General features: G+C 37.9%; 1 protein-coding gene and 1 long non-coding RNA gene across 3 annotated transcripts in view; one reads left to right on the top strand and one right to left on the bottom strand.

Moving 5' to 3' along the window:
- NIPBL (NIPBL cohesin loading factor) overlaps positions 1-15,775 on the bottom strand; it is a 170,233-nt gene extending 154,458 nt beyond the window's left edge. For both annotated transcript variants that reach the window (XM_081131107.1, XM_081131106.1), the window contains exon 1: positions 15,210-15,775. The gene's annotated coding sequence lies outside the window, so the exon portion shown is untranslated. The remainder of the gene's footprint in view (positions 1-15,209) is intronic.
- An 868-nt stretch (positions 15,776-16,643) lies between these two features.
- On the top strand, positions 16,644-17,586 carry LOC308554183. Its single transcript, XR_013998362.1, has 3 exons — positions 16,644-16,734; positions 17,141-17,253; positions 17,497-17,586. It is a non-coding gene; the product is annotated as an uncharacterized lncRNA (long non-coding RNA).
- Positions 17,587-18,053: the final 467 nt, after the last annotated feature.

Raw genomic sequence — 18,053 nt, 5'->3', positions numbered from 1 at the left:
CACCTGTCAGAATGGCTATCACTAATAAATCAACAAACAGCAAGTGTTGATGGAGATGTGGAGAAAAGAGAACCCTGTTGGTGGGAATTCAGATTGGTGCAGCCACTATGCACGGATGTTCCTCAAAACATTAAAAATGGAACTGCCTTATGACCCAGCAATTCCACTTTTGGGTATATATATAAAGACACCTGAAGCACTAATTTAAAAGAATACATGCACCTCTATGTTCATTGCAGCATTATCCACAATAGCCAAGATATGGAAGCAACCCAAGTGCCCATCAATAGATGAGTGGATAGCTGTGGCCAATATGGCTAAGTAAGTTGGAGCGTCATACCGTATTACTGAAAGGTTGTGGGTTTGATTCCCAGTCAGGGCACATACCTAGGGTGTGGGTTCAATCCCCAGTTGGGGCACACATGGAAGGCAACCAATTGATGTTCTCTCTCACATCAATGTTTCTCTCTCTCTTCCCCTCTCTCTAAAATCAATAAGCATTTCCTCGGGTGAGAATCAAAAAGGAACAAAAAAATAGATGAGTGGATAAAAAAGTTGTGGTACATATATACAACAGAATATTATTCAGACATAAAAAAGAATGAAATCTTACTATTTGCGACAGCATGGAGGGACCTAGACGGTATTATGCTAAGTAAAATAAGTAGTCAGAGAAGGATAAATACTATATGATTTCACTTATATGTGGCATCTAAATAACAATATAAACAAACAAAACAGAAACAGACTCATAGATAGAGAACAGACTGATGGTTGCCAGAGGGGAGGGGATTTGGGGAACTGAGTAAAAAAGGTGAAGGGATTGAGAAGTACAAACTGGCAGTTACAAAATGGTCACAGGCATGTAAAGCACAGCATAGGGAATAGAGTCAATAATATTGTAATAACTATGTATGGTGCCAGGTGGGTACTTGAAATACCAGAGAGATCACTTTGTAAAGTATAAGAACTACTATGCTATACAACTGAAACTAATACAAAATCATGTTGAATGTAAACTGTAAAATGAAAAATAAAATTTTTTTACAGATCTTATTAGCTTTATTCAATGACTCGTGAACCAGGCAGCATTCCATTTAGTAGATGAAAAGGAGTTCTGAACTGAAAAAATTTTAAAGTTAAAAGTAGACCTTTAATTATATTTGTAAAGATAATCCTTCATGAGCAAAGTAACAGTTCTCACTAAAAGACTGCATTATGTTTATGAATTTCATCTAAAACTAACTGAAGAAGCAGTCTTCAGATTAAGCTAGGTAAACAAATACACTAGGAAGGCCTTAGGAAGAGCCCTGTACCATAGAAAATAGTCATACAAGAACATTCATTTTGTTATTCTAAATTCATAGTAATATTGTCAATATACTGAAAAACAAAGCCTCAAGAAAAAAATGGTATTATTATCTTCTGGTAATTTAAATCAAGTAAAATTAAAAACAACAACAACCCACAGTATCTATCATACTAAGATTTAATATTTTAACCCTGATTTAAGACTGTATGGAGAGATCTTCTAAGTCAGCCTTGAAAATAATTTTCAAATAACCATAAGTATTTATAAACAATTTGACCAAGCCACTAAATTTTTCAATATCCACTCCGTCCAAAATGTGAAAAATGATAGTTTTTGGTAGACTGTATTCTTATTCATAGGCAGTGAATAGTGATTTAACTTATGCTGGCTTTAAAAGCTATGTGCTACTTCTAATCTGTGTATCTATACCAGAACTATAATAATAAACTGAATATTATCTTGGACATTCTTAGCTGAAGTAATAAAGGGATCTTAGGATTTCAACATGGTTTTAAAGTTAAATTTTATATAGCCTTTTAAAAAAGTCAACACAGATTTAGTAATATCTTCCTCATGAAAATAATCTTCTAATAGACCAATTCATAATTATATGCTTTGCCAAAGAAAAGCCTAATGTCTTCTAAGCTTTGAAAACCTAGTGTTTAAACTCCCATATCCACTGTACACCTATGGATGTCAGTTAAACTCAACATGCCTAAAACTATAGTACAACCTCCCTCGCTTCTTCCATATCCCACTGTCCAATTCTTACAACCTTCTCCTATATTCCTGACCTTAATGAATGGAACTTCCAATACTCCAAACCTGAGAATCAAGGAGGCATCCTTAACTCTTCATTCTCCATTACCCAACCCACCAACATATCAACACCAAACTGTATGCAGGTAATTCCCTAATGTTAAGAGCTTCCTCCTCCAAATTCACGCTTAATTGAGGAGCTCATCAATTCCTAAATGGCCTCCCTAGTCTCCTTTTTCCTGCCTACAATCAAATGTCTACATTGCTGCCAAAAAATATTTTTCAAATACAAAATATACTTCTTTACTAAATAATTTACTTCTTGGTGCCCCAATGCCTTTAGAATAAAATGCAGACTTCTTAAAGGCATATGCATTCCTTCATAATTTGAACTCTGCACCTCTCTATGGCTTCAAATCTTTTGTATACTCATTTTCCAGCCTATACTCCAATAATCTCAGCATCTATGGTTTCCAATATCGATCTGTTGCCCTAGTCTCCCAAGTCTAATTAATGGCCTACAACACTTAGTTTACATACTATCTCCCGTCTAAATTAGATGATCTCCTCCCACCTCACCCCCGCCCCAGTGCTCCTACTGTACCCTCTCATTGTTAATCTGGATAATATAACATAATCTTTGTTTATCTGTCTATATTAGACTGTAAGATGCTTAAACGCAAGGCTGAAGTCTTTTATTTCGCCACTTCTAATGTCTTCCAGTTTCTGAGACACGGAAAACACTCAATGTTTGATGAACAAGAGACTGAACATGAGGTCATGGCCATGTCCACATCATGCTAGATGTTTCATACTGCAAATATTATAACTAAGTAATAGAATCTATGTAAAAATTGATATTTCTTTTTTAGTATGTTCCAATCTAGAATCTACTTACCACTTTTTCCCTACAGATTGACGATCCCTTACCTATACTACTAGGAACTACTCCCTTCTTTCATTTATCTAAATGCTTGTTTTTTTGTCTTTAGTTTGTATTTTTACTAGTCTATAAAAGTTCTGAAACCTGAGAAACACCTGAGAACCCCTGCGGTTTACAGCTGAATAAATAAATGGGCTTAATGACTGGCCTAAATGTCACTTGACTAGCAGTAAGTTTAGATTAGATTACTTGTTAATTTCATTATATAATACCTCCAAATGATATACTCAGTTTGAAAAGTCCAAGAAGTTTAAAAATATATTGATCACAGCCACAATGGTAGAGAAGAGCATTTAAATGACCTAAGGATAACCTTTATAGGAAATGTCCATCTATAATGAAAAAAATGCACTTACTAAATGAAGACATGAATAAAAATAAAGATTATGAAAAGATAAAACTATTTTTGAAAATACATACTAAGAGCTATAAAAATGTTCAAACCTTGTGGCCCACCTTCCACTTATAACTCAAAGTGAATAAAGCCCCCAAAGGGTTTTCTGTACATATAAAGATGTTTCATTGTCTCATTTTTATACCAAAGGGAAATAAAAGGTAAAATAAATAAATAAATAAAATGTCCAACAGTAGAATGACCAAGAAAATCATGGCTCATCCACTGAAAAAATATTGGTTAACATTTTAAATTATTATGAACACTCTACAGGAAATTAGGAAAATCTTTACAATACAACCTTAAGAGAAAACAGGACTATGTACATATATTTCTACCATGAATACATAGTAACCATAATTACATTCATCTAGTTATTTTTTACTAAAAACCTAGTAGGAAAAACATAAAATATGAGATTATAGATTTTTTCCCCTATTTTCCAAGTAGCATGCAGTTTTTTCCACATTCTATCACTGAAAAAAAAAAAAAAGTTAACTATGAGGTTCTTAAAATGTTTTAAGTTCTAAATTATACAATTTAGCCTTACTTATCATACCAGAAAACTGTAAGTGGTTTTCAAGAAAACTAAGGGAATGGAGAGTTGCTAAACTATGAAATTTTATAAAAAACACAAACTAAAATGTGGTGGCTATCTTCTAGTTGAAAACATCAGAATCAATAAAACCATAATTAGTGTAGGTGGCAATATGGCTCAACAGCTAGGTAAAACATTAGAGATTTAGATACTAGGACAGTCACAAACTTATAAATTGTAAGTCATTTTAAATTCTAGTTTTTAGGCTCACTCATCTGAAGACTGAGGACATGCAATGGCACTATGACATACACTACAAACCATCAATAACTGGAAAAAGCTGAAGAACTATAACACCTCTCTCCCTTTCCCACCAATACCTCCCCAATCCTAATATGCGTATCTGGATTATGCAGGTCATTTTAGCCCAGATCCTACAAATGTCCCTTAGCAGTGAATGAAACCCCAAAGGGAATACCTCAAAACAGAAGCAAAGCTGGACTGGGAATAAAAGAGTGAAAAGGATTCAAAACACTTATGTATAAAGATCTTCCTCTTATCCAGCTAAGCAAACCTAGTTGTCCACGTAAAAGTAATTAACCAAATTACACCAATTATTGGCTTTAAATGCTACCTTACCTTTTCTGGGCCTCATGTTTTCTTTCTTCTATCAAACGCACTCAATATTTAGCAAGCCCCACCCATTTTCTGTCACTCCAATTAGCTCTGTATCACCAAACCGAAATAAAAATTCATTTATTCAACAATGTTTTAAGTGCTTACTTATATGCAAGCCACCATAGAGACTCAATAACCAGAAAGGGTTCTCCCATCAGCCTTTGTAAACTGTCTTTGGATTGATCCATTTTCTCGAAATATGGTAATTAGAACCAGAGCAAAATATAGCACCTATTATTTCTTTAGTTATAAACTCTAGTTACAGTGAAGAAAATATTCACTTTCTTTTTCAAGATAGCATCACATTTTAAGAAGCCCTCTGCAAAAGAGATTATTTAAGGTTATTTAAACCAATAACTCTAAGCAGAGCCTTTTGTTCAAACTGGGGAGCAAAGAGGATAACTTCTTATTCTAAGGAAGAAACACTGTAAGGTTATACAAAGCCATGAGCAACAACTTTCAAACCCACAAACAAGTAATACAGTTACAACATATCTGGCTCTTGCCACTAAAAGCTTATGCATGCCTAACAACTGAATGGTATCATATTCCATGGCATTTGTTTCTTTAGTTTTTGTTGTTGTTGTTATCTGTAAAAAAACTGAAAATGCTGTTGAAGTGAACTTGTTTCCACAGAATAGGAAAGTCAATTAAAAAGCCTTTCCTTTACCTAAACCCGCTACCTTCCCATTTTCTTCTCCTCAGACTCTGCTCCTGAACATTTAAGCACACAATACTGTAATGAATGTACACATCCATGAAATGTAGTACTCTAAAAGTAAGGTATGGAAAGATAAAGGCTGAGTTCAAACTGTTCTAGTTGATATAGTAGGCAGTAAGTCAGAAGCCCTCGATTTTAGATATAATGGAAATGTGTACAGAAGACAGCCGCATTCAGGTTATAAAGCATGAGTGTTACTGAAGATTACACTTTATTTTTAAATACCAGAGCAAAAAGTATCCTAACACTATATACATCTTTTACAATTACCTCTAAATCTTTCTTAAAATGCTAGAAATTATTTCATCTGACAAATTTTATGTATATGCCCAATCTGAGTCAAAATAGTAGAGGAGGGATGGATTCAAGAGATGTTCAGGGACGTGTTATGAATGTCAGAACTGGGTGAACAACTGGCTTGGTGGTACAGTAAAGGAGAAGGGTAAAGCATTATCACCAAGTTTCTAGTTTAGGCAACTGAGCTGATGGTGGAAACATTAACCTACTTCACATCGTTGTAAGAATAGTTTTCTTTCTTTTGGGGTGGACAGGGGTAAGAGCACAGAAGAACTGAAGGATGAATTCAGATTTATATACTTTTGAAGTTACAGTATTTATGGAACACCAAGAGTTGTTGCCTAGTAGACAACTGGATCTGTCTCAGAAGAGAACCATATTCTGGAGATAGATTTGTGAGTCATCAGCATACAAGTAGTAAGCATGTAAAAAGTCATGTGAATAGATGAGATCAATAGGAAGGGAAACAGAACGAAGGTTGAAAAACCATCTCGGGAATACCAATGTTTAAGGGGCAGGCAAAGGGAAGAATGGTAAGAGTCTTGCCCGGCTGGGTGTGGCTCAGAGGTTGAGCGTCGACCTAGGATCCAGGCGATCGGCGTTCCATTCCCGGTCAGGGCACATGCCCGGGTTGCAGGCTCAATCCCCAGTCAGGGGCGTGCAGGAGGCAAGCAATCAATGACTCTCTCATCATTGATGTTCTATCTCTCTCTCTCCCTCTCTTTTCCTCTCTCTGAAATCAATAAAGATATATTTAAAAAAAAAAAAGAATGTTAAGTCTTCAAATGGAAGGGCAAATACATAGAGGAGGAACAAGAAGAGACTGATATACATATCCCTGAACTCAAGGGAGAAAACTGTTTCAAAAGGGAGCGCGGGGGGGGGGGTAATATAAAAATGAGTAAGTAAGGTTATGTCCAAAAATAAAGCAGTCAGAAGATCTGAAAGAGATATCTAACGATGTTCAAAATATTTTTGGCAGAGCAGTACCAAAGTTAAAGAGCATATTAACTTCAATTTCAAAATTCAGTCACTGATAAACATGCAACATGGATGAATCTCAAAACCCTTATTCCAGGTGAAACAACCTAAAGCAGAAGCCGACATACTGTAAGATTCCATTTATATGACATTCTAGAAAAGACAAAACTGCCAGGGGCTAGAATAGGTGTAGGGAACTGATTACAAAAGGACATGAGGGGCCTTTTTGGGGTGATGAAAATATTTCATGTCTTGACTGTGGTGGTGGTAGTTGCAAGACTATGTCTGTCAAAACTCATCAAATTATAAATCTAAAACAGTGAATTTTTCTGTGTAGATTATACCTAAATAAGCCTTACTTAAATTAAAAACAAAATTAAGTCATCATAGTTAACTTATCTACAGTATTATACATAATACTTAAATTAGCAAAGAAAATGAAAACTATAATAAATCAATCTTAAGCTTAAAACAAGAGAGTAAATACCTTTCCCTCTTGCAATAAACCCCAGTATCTTACTCCCAATTCTATTGCCTAAGGGACCAAAATAATACAATCCTTACCAACAGCTAAAGAAGGAACTCTGTTTTAAACTTTTCTTTGATTTATTTTTATATACAAGTTTTGTTATGTAGGTATGTAAGGATGTATGCAAACAAAATGTTCTTACCCCCCAAAAAGGCTCAAGGACATAACCTATATCCAAGAAAACTGTATTTTGAAATTAACACAAAAATACACTTGCCCTTACAAATCTCAGATTTAGAAATATATCTTTAAGAAGTATCATATAACTCAATTCCGATTAATCAACTCAACAAAATGTACTGAATAACTACAACACAGGACAAGCACTGTAATGGTGTTACAGACATAAAGATAAAATATAGGGTAGTTTAGGGCTAATGGTTTAGTATGGCTGACAGACATAGGAATAATTTCTTTCATCAAGAGATACAAGTAAATACACTGACAAATGCTATGAAATAGAATGACTGGGGTAAACAAAAAAAAAGGCCATGCCTTTTTCTTTCTCCTTAAAAAAAAATTCTGGTCCTTGACTTGATATTTTGAGAAGTAACACATGCTTACAGAAGAAAGTAGGAATGCTATACAAATACACATTTTCACAGTTTACGTCAACACTTTTTCACCAGTAACATTTTGACCTTATGAAGATCTCAGAATTTGAGGCCTTTCAAACTGCTCAAGGATTGTAATATTTATTGGGGGGGGGGGGGGATCTATGTATAAGTGAATCCACTCAGTTCAAACCTGTGTTGTTCAAGGGTCAACAGTAATACATTACAGGACCATGCACATTAACACCACCACCTATATTCACCATGTCATGTAAAAATTTGCTTAGGAGGAGATAAAGACTGCACGGACATGGATAGAGAAAGGAAGACACATATGAAAAAGGAAAGACAAAAGAGGAAAACGATTAGTAAAAGCATATGTCATATATATCTTTCAAGACAACTTGAAGGTAGGTTATGACATAAATACTAGATTCCTAATTCTTGTCTCAAAACGGAAGGAATGTTAACAGTAGCTTTTAGGCCATTACATTTCAACTTTCAACTTTACAGTTTTGTTAGGCAGAGGTAGAACTCTAGAGGGAAAACTTGTGCATCAATTTTTTAAGAACAGTATTAATTAAAAAGGGCAAGGGGAGAGTTAAGCCCAATTTACACCCAAGTAATATTTCCACTTGGTCATTAATATAGCCTATACTCAGATGATCAATTTCTTTAGGTGGAAATTGGCAACCCACAATCCTATCAGATAAAGACAACTAAAAGCAGTTTTAAAATTCTGAAAGGGTTGCCAAGTAGCAGTGCTGAGAAAACTCAGTGATGCATTGCCCTGCTAGGATTAATTTCAAGGACATTTTTTGTTTTGCAAATAAAAAAATTAAACATGTAGTCATAAAGATTAATATTTTTAGAGTAAACTATTGTTTGAATTTTAATAATTCATTAGTGTTTCAAACACTATTAGTTTTTAAGGTATTTAGAATAACTATTTTTAAATAACAGTACTCATATCAGAACAAGTATGCATTTCATCAGCAAAAGACTAAAGGAGTGAGGAGTATAAATGACCCAAATATGTTAACTCTGGCAAAAAAAAAATCCAGTATTTCAAAATAATGTCAGAGCTCCTGAATTTCTCAGAAGATATAAAAGTATAAACAATTATTTTAATAAATAAATTAATGTTGCTAATTCCATGTTTCTGCATACTGAAAAAGTTTTTTCTTTCTGCCAAAGGGTAAATATGTATCATGGAAAACTTTAAGAGTTTGGTATATGCATGTTAAATGGTATGTTACACACATGTAAAATGGCAAAACAATTTTACTACATATATTATGTTGAAAATCTGATGTACTTTTGGGGATTTTTTTTCATGTTTAACATTTTTATAGAAAATAATTCAAGAATCACAATGACATTATGAAAATTAAGTGGCTTTTCTACATTTTCAAAAGCTATCTATTCCAGAGATACAGCATGAATATACAAGGTGGGGCAAAAGGAGGTTTAGTAATGAGTACTCAAAAGAGAGTTTATTCTTATATTATTATTTTATTAATTACTGTATTATTTTCCATACAATATAAACCCACTTTTGCTCAACCCTGTATTTAAAAATCAATGTCCTATTTAAATTCATGTTATACATACAAACATTTTGTACATTATACGTGGTATAAAATAACAAGGTATTTTTTTTAAAACACTAATCAAATAATGTATCAGCTATAACTGACCAAAACGTTTTACAACTCCTTTATTTAAAATACCTTCAGGATCTCTTTATAACACACACACACACACACACACACATCTCACATCTCTACAGCCAAGCCTAACTTTTGTATTATAAATCTTAAAGAGGCAGTGTGGCAAAATGAAAAGATGTTTTAGAATTAGAAATACCAGGGTTGGAATTTATCTCTAACACTTGCTAGCTTTGCCACCCCAGACACGTTTCTTAAACATGATGAGCCTCCGTTTCCTTGTTTGTAAAATGAGTACACTATCACTGACCTCACTGGATAGTTGGGTGGTTCAAATCACGATACACAGTATAGTGGTTAAGGTTGATGGGTGAAGCATTAACTCGAGTCCTTTCTCCACTTTCTCCACAGCTGTTGTGACCTTGGGCTAGTTGCTTAATCATTCTATACCTGTTTTCTCATATACCTTAGGATAATAAACAGAACCAAACTCATATTATACCTTAAAGAATTGAGAAAAATCCATATAAAGCCCCTGGCACAGTTTCTGCCACATGGAAACCACTTAATACAAATGTAAAAGCACTTAATACAGAGCCTGACACAAAAATATCTTATTAAATTTTAGTTTTCCTAAACTCAGGTCTAAATTACTTTTTACAGTCTCTAAAACTCAAATCCACCCTGAAGATAAAGATTTACTAGCAAGGATAAGAAAAAGACTATCTCGAAATCTCTAAAGGTTGTATGTCACAGCAACAACTCTGGAATAAGTGTACAACTTTTCAAGTTGATGACTTTGAAGGGATCAGGTTCTTCGATTATATAAATACTGGAACTTAAAAAATTACCAGTCATACTAATTTATAGATTCATCTACTATACTACAATTGGTCATAAACATTTCTATGAATGAAATCACTCTCTAAAGATGAATTTTCCCTTTTTAAAAATAGATGCTTTGATAATTTCAACTCAATATAAAAAAACATAAAAGTAAAAAGATCAGATTGCTTAACAACTCAAATTTAAAATATCAGATAGTAAAGATTTGCTGATTTCAAAAACATTATATATATAGTATGAATATATAGTATGAATTCTATTTTCGTTCTCTGCCTAAACAATTTCCTTGACTACATTACTTGAAAGTATTGAATCAGATGAGCAACCAAAGGATAATATTAAGATTTTACTAAAACGAGAAATGTGGAGTACTAAATCCTTAAGAACACACATAAATCAGATTAATTATTTACTAATTATAAGACAATGGACAATTTTCTAACCTTTCCAGCCTCAGTTTCTTAATCTGTAAATTGTGGATGTTAACTATTTCTAATCCATGAGCTTTTTAGAGGAATTAAATAAGATAATATTATGGGGACATATTTAACACAATTTCTGACAAATAATAGGCCCTCAAAATCTTATCTAGCTGACAATGCTAGATAAAACAAAAATGATCTCTACTAATAACAGCACTTTGGGAATAGAAAGGAATATGCCTTAAAAGACAGTGAAATGACAAACTCAATCAGAACTGACTCCAGATTTATACCAAACAAAATGATACATAAAATACCTAAAATCATCTCATTACTTCGATTAGACAAAAAATTCTGAGCACATAAAATATCCTTTAAAATTACAATGATGGCCTTAAATGAAAGACATGGTGTTTAAAGTTGTTCTTAAATCAACTGGAAACACTAAAATTCCACTCTAGTAATTTTAAAAAATAGTGTGAAAATAAAACTTTCAGGAGTCATTACGTATTGTTTACTACAAACATAGTTCATTCATTTACATTTCTTAGGCGGGATATACATAAATAAACTTAATCAACCAGGACTCAGTCGGGATTTCTAACGTAAAAGTACTTATTTTCATACCAGGAGAATACAACTGGAGGACAGGTATCATCTCTCCAAAGGAAGAAAAGCACCTTGAACTCAATATAATTGACAAAGTCAAAAGTGGTTTCAGCGTCAGCACTGAGCAATCCAGAGCACTACAACCAGAGCTCAGGTACTTCTTAAAGCTACATAATCTAATAAAAAACTATTGAGAGTCAGGGAATCCCTTATTCTCCCACTGATTCACTACATGAATCTATACCAATCACCTGGCCTCTGATGTCAAGTTTTTCATCAAAAAATGAAAATCAAGCTGGTCACTTCTTTCACAGGGAAATGAGAATATTTATAAAGAAACTCAGTCACTCTGAAAAAGGACCAATTTAAAAATACAAAGAATAATGCTAAATGGCAGCTGCTAAAAATAGAGAAAACTCTGCTTAAAAAGTATATTTTTAAATGATTTTCAAAAGCTATATAAGATCATAAATTACCAAAGTCAACTTAATATCCTCAAAATATTAAAATAAACACCTTCAACTAAACGGTTAATTGCCAGACTTCTATAAGTTCCTAGTCAGTAATTTCCTATTCATTTTATGGCAAATAAATGCGATAAACAGAACTGAAGTGACATTTCTCTAAAAGGAATTTTTATTTACTTCAGTCTTTCCAATCACTTCATATGGAGCTGAAATCTTATATTTAAAACGCCAGAATTACGTACAAATTATGCTTTTCCTAATAAGTAATGGGGTGGGAGAAGTTAAATGAAATTATATAAAACTCACACTTTTTAATTTTTATTTACTCTTGTATTCTTAATTTTTACATCTTATTTTGAGAAGGTAAAAATACCACATTATGGTATGTTAAAATACAGACAGGTTCAAATGTTTCTAGTATAGCAGTTTAATGATAAATTGATACCCCCAAAAATGAAATATTAAATTAGTTTAGGAAGCCTTAAAAAATACATGTTTGAATTGGTATAGCTTTCTCACAATATTTTTGATATTTAAGAATTTTTACTATGCAGAAAACCAAAACTACATTTACCACCACATCGAAAACTTTTACTTTTCCTCCCCAAAGAGAATCTCAAACAGCCTTTCTTTCTTCAAATATAATTTTTCTCTTCTTAAAGGTAGTATTATACTGATCGCTAGCATAAATCTAAAATGCTTTTGAATAACTAGTAAACAAATGTTGAATGGCTTTTAAAAGGAAGTATCCTATATAACAACATTCAATATTCAATTTTAATTTGATCTACTAACTTTTCATTATTTATTTGAAAAGTGATTTCTTTTCAGGTAATAATGATAAGTTATTAGTAACTCTGCAGACTACAGAGAAACAGTAAACCATAATGTTGAAACTTCCTCTAGGTATATTAGGAAGTACTTCGCCAAATAATATAACTAGCATTGTGAAATTATTGGAACACTGTGGTTGCCTCCTTTCACTGAATTAGAAAAACCAATAATGGAAATGCAAGATTAACCACTGGTGACTATACAGGGGAGGTAGAGCAAGCTATTCATAATCTCTAGGGAAACACAAATTATTCATTCCAACTAAGTTATCAAAAATTTAAACTTCAAGCTTAGGTTTTATTTGAGTTTTATAATGTCTTCTCTTTTAAGAATAATCGCTTGATTAAATAAAAAATATTTTCAATCTACTGTAAAGAAATGTTTATGCTATCTTAATAAAATCTATCACACAATCTATATTACTTAGAGATTGCTAACTATGTACAATCGGGAAAATAAGATCTGATAAGAATGAATTCACTTTCATTTAATTCCAAAGTCACTAGGAAAAAAATCAGTCACATAAACAGATACCTAACACACGGATTCAAACATCTGTGTAAGCAAGCTCCCTTTAAGTATAAAACTCTAAAAGTTCCTTCTGTTGATGAAAACTAAGCAAGCAGAACTCCTTTCCATTACCTTTAACATAAATGTTCATCCCTCATCCCCTTAACATAACTAAATGTCTCCGCATTTTATTTAAATAAAAGTTGTAAAGACAATTACAGGTTCATATAAGGGCCTCTTAAACATTTATATTGAAGCCCTTATCTGCCTCCCCAAACCCGAAACCCTCTGCTTAAGACGTGAAGTGTTTCTCCCTTCTGTATTCTCTGCCCCCAGCAGGCCCCCATTCACATGCCCCCCACCCAGTGTAGGCCTGAGGCCCTGTAGCAAACAGTGTCTAACAGGAGCAGGCAGCACAAAGACAGGAATGGGAGATTAGTGGGAGGGAGGGAGGCCGGGATTGGGGCTCAGCAGGAGCTTCAGGCTTTTTAAAATTCAAACTGCTCCCTGACCAATACAAATCACGGACACGCCACTGACTACTACACGGATTTATAGCATTAAAAACATGCCTAGTACGTGACAGCTATATTAACTTCACTCTTTTTAACATCTTTCCATACGTTTTCAGTAAATGTGGTACAATTTATTTTAAGCAGAATGCTAAACTCAATAATAACCTTCAGAAAAGTTGCTCATTCTACAATGACAATTTAACAAGACACACAAAAAAATTCGAACCAATGTAACGCCCACTAGTAAAATAAAGAGACTTTGTTGATCAGTGTTGCTTCATTTTAACCATTGAAAGTTTCTCTACAGTGAATATGATACAAAATATCAAAAGAGTCTAACCCAGGTACATTTATTTTTCTATGCAATGTGTCATATAAACTTTTAAATTGGCTGCTTTTCCTTTCTACCAATCTGCGCCTCCATAAAGAAACTCAAAACACTTAACTTACACTTGAACTAGCATTTAAGATGGAACTTATAGTTTTCTCCAGCATTTACAGATACATTTGACCTATTAAAATGACACCTCTCTCATTACACAGTCAAACATCACGGGCACAAACAGCCAATGACAATCCTGGGACCTCAAGAAGATCTGCCCTGACATGAAAGGATGGCACCTTCTACATTTTTTTTAACCGCCCAGGGATTTTACGCATAACTTAATTAGTATACTTTTAAAGAAAATTGGTTTTACTTGTGTCTCGGCGCTAGTCTCAGAACATTTCAAATTCTTCTTATGCTTCTACGCGGTGAGATCAGGAAGTACCTGAGCATTTCACGTACAGTCGTCTAAAACTGTCCTTACATAACACGCACAAATACAAAGTGGCAGGGTAAACCTGTCAAGTACTTTACACATGTCTTTGAATAAAAAGTCCATGTGCAACAGACACTGTCAAACAACAACATAAAAGCTCTTTTGGGGGGTTGGGGGGCATATGCAGTGCCTACCACACTACGGTTTTCTGTACTGGATATTCGTGTGAACGACTTAATTCTTTAAAAAAGGAAAATGAGTCTTTATTAACTTTCCAACGTCCAAACAAGTTTTACACAGGGAAAGAATTACCACAGGATCCGTGTCGGAGTATTTACATTTGTCTCACTAACTGAAACTACTTCCTCCCTTCATGGGGTCACAGGGGGAAGGAGGGGGGTTGTTTGTTTCACTGGGACGTTCCCCACTCCGGGACCAGGAAAGTTGTAAATATGGGGACGCCCAGGGCACATTCGCTGTTAGTTGTATTGTTTCCGCCTCCTCACCAGCCAGGGCTCTTCTCCCGGGCGAGGCCTGTCACCGAGCAGCAGCAGCCCCGCTCAGCCCGGAGCTCTCCTAATCCCCGAGCTCAAGTAGATTCCGCTGGCCCGCGGCCTGCGCTCTCCGCCGGGCCTACGCCTCCCCGGCCGCCCGGCAGGAGCCGTCCCCGCCACCGGAGCCGGCCGGGAGAGGATACAAAACCACCGCCAAGCAGGGCGGCTGCCGCCAGAGAGGAGCGAACTCTAGACTCGCCCGTGGAGGAGACCTGGGGCCGCTAAGGAAACGCGGGGAGGGGAGCGACGAGGAGAGACGCTGAGGACCTGGCGCCGCCGCCGCCGCCGCCGCCGAAATAAAGAGCAGGAATTTACCTGGGCGATCGGCGTCTGAATCCGAGGGGAGGCCGAGGCCGCTGTGGCGAGAGACTATAATCCGGGCCGGGAGGGGGGGTGGCTACGGCTCCTCTTCCGTCTCCTCAGTGCGGGGAACATGTAGAGCCGGGGGGAGACCAGCCGAGAAGACAAATCGCTGCTTCTTCTTCCTCCTCCTCCTCCTTCTCCCACATAGAAACACTCACAAACACCCGGCCAGGGGCCCGAGCTACCGGGGGGGCATCGCCGCCGGCCCGGGAACCAATCCTCCTGTCGGCGGGGGCGTCCCTCCCTGCGGCTTGGTGGTGTCGGGTGAGTCGGTACCGACGGAGGGAGGGGGGGGGAGGGCGGGGGGGAAGGAGCCCTGTGTGTGTCTCTCTCTCGTTCCGTCTCTCCCTCTCAGAACAAAATGCCGACCGGAAGTGCAGCTGCAGGAATGACTCCCTCCACCGGCGCCAAACACTAACAACCACCCCCTCTTCCCCACTCCACTTCCGCCACCGCCGCCGCCGCCGCCGCCGCCGCCGCCACCACTTCGGCTCGCGTCCTCGGCCCTTCCGCACGGCACCCGGGCCCGGCCGCGGCTGGCGGCGAGGCGGCGGCGGCTCTCCTCCGCGCCCTTCTCCTCAGGGTGGCTGTGGGTGTTGCCTTTTACTGTCGACCCCAAGGAGCGGCGTTTTCGCTGCGGCGCGGGCGGGCCGGCTCTCCCCGGTCTTTATTTTCCTGGAGGCCGGCGGGAGCGGGGTCCCGGCTCGGCGGTGGTCGTGTGCGTGGGGGGCGCTGCGGCCCGGCCCGGCTTGCAGGCCGCGCTCGCCGCCCCAGCGCGTCGTCATTAGCCTTAGGGAGCCGCGCTCGGGGCGGCCACGTAGAGGACGCCCGCGATCCGACGGCGACGGTGCATTTTGTTAAATGGTATCCCTGCAGCCTGGTGGATGGATGGATCGTACACCTTCTCTCCTTTTGAGAGGCCGGACTTTACTCCCGTTTCTGCTTTATTTCTGCGGAGTGAGAACGCAACCCGTGGAGGTGAAGAAGATTCCCAGCTGGATCGAATTGGAATCGTGTTTGTGATGCATTTATTTCTGGAAATATGCGGTCTTTCCTCAACCTCCTTTTTGTTGGCGATGGTTTTGGTTCTTCCCTAACTGTCGGGATAAAGACCTGTAGGCGACGCTGTTGGAGCGAGCGGCTGGCCCGCGGCAGCTCGGAGCGCGGGTCCGCGCCCCCCTCTCTTGTGGGTGGAGCCGAGCGCGCGGGAGAGCCGCCGGCCGCGACCCCGGCCACCGGCGACCGCGGGCCACGGGTGGGCCTGGGGCCAGCCGATTTCAGACGGCGCTTCCCTCGTTTCGCTTGAAACAGCGAGGTCCTGGACCGGGCTGGAGTACAAATGTGGTTATGTGTAGAGTACCACGCCTCTGCCAGGCTCTAGTAGCACGTGAAACAACTTTCTCCTTCCGCGGTTCTTTATTCAGTGTACTTGTGTAAATTAGAAGGGGGCTATTCTTCAGATAAAAAGTGCAAGTAGGTAAGCGACTTTTACCAAACGGGACGGTATTTGTGTTGTATTTTCATGAACTTAGTTAAATGATAACGTTAATTGTAAATGGGAAATTTGCCTCTTCAGAGCATCGCTGGTGGGATAAGTCGCGTCGCGTCGCTCCTTTGCTCTTGACCGTCCGTGGCGCTGCCTCTGGCCGAGCAGAGGCCGGGCGCGCTGGGGCGCGGGGGCCGCGCGGGCGCCCTCCGCCTGCGTCTCCCTCCGCGGGGTTCCCCGGGCGCCCCGAGGGTTGCGCCCGCGCCTTAGGTGTTGGCTCAGCTGTCACCTCGGGGCTGCCGCGGCCCCTCCTTACACTGCAAGTTGCCCTCCCCCTTTCCCATTTTATCCTTCTGGCATTCTACACATCATACCTGTTATTATGTTTCCCCACTAGAACGTAAGCTCCGGGAAGAAGAAAGGCTATGTTTTTCCCCACCGGTGTTTTGTGGAGAAAATACGGCTAGAATACTGGCCGACACACAGGTGCTGTGTTTGGTTAACGAATGAGTAAGTGCCCTGACCTCCAGCCCTCCCCCCCTCCCCGCACCACACCAATCGCTGAACTGTATTCCTCAATATATAGTTATATATACTTAAATGCTACAGATAACTTTATGAAAGTAAAAACAAAAAAATAAGGAAAAAAATAAGTTTACTACAGTTTTAGAAAAAGGCACTTTCTAGACATTTGAAAAACTCTCCACACCAGAAGCCCACAAACTAGTGACAATTTTTTTATTTTTTTTTTAGGTTTCTGTAAATGGGCTGGCTAGAGGACTGGGTCGATCACATGATCATGGGCCAATTAGCTTTGCTGTCTTCCTGAATCACAAACCGTCGTTCATTCTGCCTTTTTTCTTGCAAAATACATGGTATTTTAACTAAAGTTTGTGAGAATTGGTTATCTTAGCTCAAATGCAGCACTACTGGAAAAGTTCATTCAGCAAATATTTATTGGGCACAAAATGTGTGCCAGTCACAGTGATTCAAAAGGTGCGTGCTTCTGAGGCCTTATATAAAGGAGAACATATGGCTGCTCTGGTTACTACTCAATTATGCTGTCAAGCAAAGCAAATGCTAGTGAGATTTATTTTTACAGTTTCCTTCAGAAGAAAAGGTTCCGTGAAAGCTGAGGTCAGGATTAGTGTGGATATTTTAATTTACCTTTTAGCTTGCTGTTCATTTACATTTACTTTATGATAGCACTAGTTATACCAATAAATTGATAATTTTTGAAAACTATGAAACAAATTGATAACTTTTGTTTCCTAGTAGCTCGAAAAACACACCTTTTAAATTAAGTATAC

The sequence above is a fragment of the Miniopterus schreibersii genome (genome assembly GCF_964146895.1).
Source record: "Miniopterus schreibersii genome assembly, chromosome: 3".
Taxonomy (NCBI): Eukaryota; Metazoa; Chordata; class Mammalia; order Chiroptera; family Miniopteridae; genus Miniopterus; species Miniopterus schreibersii.
Note: the sequence above shows the minus strand (reverse complement) of the source record. Positions and strands in the feature narration are given on the sequence as shown.